The following is a 3,090-nucleotide window of genomic DNA, read 5'->3' as shown; positions in this document are numbered from 1 at the left end:
ATAGTCTAGTCTATAGTCTAGTCTATAGTCTAGTCTATAGTCTAGTCTATAGTCTGGTCTATAGTCTAGTCTATAGTCTAGTCTATAGTCTAGTCTGTAGTCTTGTCTGTATTCTAGTCTGTGGTCTAGTTTGTATTTTATTCTGTAGTTATAGTTACAGTCTAGTATATAGTTTTGTCTATAATCTAGTATATAGTCTAGCCTGTGGTCCAGTCTGTAGTCTGGTTTATAGTCTAGTCTATAGTCTAGTCTATGGTTTAGTTTATAGTCTAGTCTATAGTTTTGTCTATAATCTAGTATATAGTCTAGTCTGCAGTCCAGACTGTAGTTTGGTTTATAGTCTAGTCTGTGGTTTAGTCTATAGTCTAGTCTATAGTTTAGTCTACAGTCCAGTCTAATGTAGTCCACTGTCTAGTCCGTACTTCAGAATTATATTCCATATTGTAGACTAAAGCACAGTTTATTCTCTATAAACATAAATCTAGAATTTTATATTGGACAACAATTTTGATTCTACGGTCTCGTCGATTAAAAGTATCGAGTAAAGTCAAGTCAATCAACAGTTATTCTTAAACAACCCTCGTCTTAGTCTCCTCGAAAACTTGGAATGGATTTTTAACTGTACTAATGACTTTTTGATTATTGCCAAGAATCCTTTTGTAAAAATTTTAAGCTTAAGAAATTTAGAATTATATAAAGCTCTCAAAAAAAAAAAAACAACAAACAAAAAGTCAAATTGCAAAACAAAAACATAAAAAAAGAAATTGACATTAAACATTTTCCGTAAATGTTGTTGCTTTTTTTGTTTGTTTAGTTTATGTAGCTGTTGTTTCATGTTGTTGTATGTATGTATGTATTTCGGGGGCTTTAAAGTTTACAATTCTGTTGGTTGGATTTTTGTTGTTCTTGTGTTTGTTGTCATTTGACAAAAAATTACATTCTGACCTTTTTTCTGTATAGAGTTTTGATTCTTAAGAAGTCACATGGAAAAAAGTGAAAAAAAATTAAAAGAAAGAACGGATGAAAGAAAAAAAGTAACAAAAATCCTTTATTATTCTTACTTATTATTTGTCTTGAATATTCTAGAAGTTTTAACTCTTTCATTGTCATTATTGTTGTTGCTGTTGTTGGGCTGGTGTTGCTGTTGCTGTACTGACTGTTTCATATTGTTGTATGTACTTATGCATTTGTCATTTGATTTTGTAGGTTTTTGTTGTAGTTGTTGCTGTTGTTATTTTAAGAAGAGCAAATGTCAAATTCCTTGTTTTTATAGTCGTTGGCTGTCATTGTCATTTGGCGGTATATTACTGTTGTTCTTGTTATTGTTGTTGCTGTGTTTTTGTCATTGGCATTAAATGCATCGTGTAAGTTGCCTTTTTAAATTTGTTGCACGCTTCATCATTATTTTTAGCGCTTTAGCTGCATATTGTGGCGATAAGCTGTGAATTGCCAAAAAAATATATATATCACAGAAACAAAAAATTAATGAAAAATAAAACAAAAACATACTTGTCTAAAGAACACAAAAAAAAATATATGTATTTAACTTTTCTGATGAAATGGGTAGAGAGAGATATTTGTAACAGTCAGAGGGTCTCAAAAGTTAAGAAATTTTAGGGAACTTTTTGCTACTGTGTAAAGAAAGTATTTCCTAAGTTTAGGCTCCATGTAGCAAAAGACAGCGAATTCACTAAAGGCCCCTAGTAATAGCATCATTTACCAGATCTTTTAACATGTTCTCAATATTATTTTGAAAACTAAATGGATTGAAAGCCTTAAACGATATTATGAATAATGCCACTTTGGACCTCTTGCCTTGATCTGATTATATTCAATTTTTATATGATATGTACTCTTGGAAAAACTCTATTAGTTTCTCTGTCTTTTGAAAAATACAATGCAATTTCTTAATCCTACGTTGATCATCAATTGAAGGTGTCATCATGAAATGCAAACACTTTTTTATTTTCTTTTTATCTTTCATTTTGCTTCCCATTTCACTTTTTTGTATGCCTTTATGCTTGACACGACAACAAAGACAATGTATAATAAGATTAAAAACATCACGAGGAGATAATCGACTTAAAAACACCCTTCTACTGGGATCCAGCTAGAGTTATACGAACATGTCCAAAAATTTTTGATATTTTTGATCGCATACAGCGATCGATTTATTTTGATATTATAAGTCACGAAAAGCTTTTCTGTTAAAAAAAGAAAGAAGAGAAAAAACTGCAAAATGCTCTTCAAACAATCATTACCACAACAATTCTTATATTTAACTTAGTCTTACAATCTGGGGGGCATGGGTTCACAGGCTTTACTTTAACGAACATTAAATTGTTCTGTTACATAAGTTTGAAGAATTTTAATATAATTTTATAACTTTTTCCAAAAAGTCTCTCATCATCTGAAAAACTAACTTTACATTCTTAACTTCAACCCCAAAAGGGTAGGGTAACCACTTCATACGAAAAGAAAATAATCATTTAAAAATTTCTTCAACAATTTAAAGTACGTTTTTAACAGTTTTCTTCTTATGGTTTTCTTTTCGTTCTTGCTGCATAAAAATAAAAAAAACGATTTCAACAATATAAAGAATTTTACTAAAAACCCACTTCAAAATACATTCGAGTATTTGAAGAAAAAACATTGTATTTATCTTTAATTTTGTAAGAAATATTTTTCAAAAAAAAAAAAAAACAAAAAAAAAATAAAATAAAAAAACTTTTGTTAACACACATCTTGTTATAGAAAGTCTTGGGTATGAGAAGAAGTGAGTTTATGGTTATAAAATTATAGTTTGCTTACGAAATTTTAAAATATTTGGCTTGACATGACTTAGTAACACCTTCTGAATCGGGTGGACTAATAATTCGATTTAACCTCACGTAGGTTTTGCGCCTTAACCAACAAAAGGCACAAAAAGATGAAATTGGTGCATCCATACTTGTATCTGTTAAAAAGAAGTCAGAAATTCTTGTCTATAGTCTAGTTTATAGTCTAGTCTATAGTCTAGTCTATAGCCTAGTCTATAGTCTAGTCTATAGTCTAGTCTATAGTCTAGTCTATAGTCTAGTCTATAGTCTA

Source organism: Lucilia cuprina, chromosome 2, assembly GCF_022045245.1.
Source record: "Lucilia cuprina isolate Lc7/37 chromosome 2, ASM2204524v1, whole genome shotgun sequence".
NCBI classification, from domain to species: domain Eukaryota; kingdom Metazoa; phylum Arthropoda; class Insecta; order Diptera; family Calliphoridae; genus Lucilia; species Lucilia cuprina.
The sequence above is the reverse complement of the archived record's forward strand: the minus strand, read 5'-3'. Positions refer to the sequence as shown.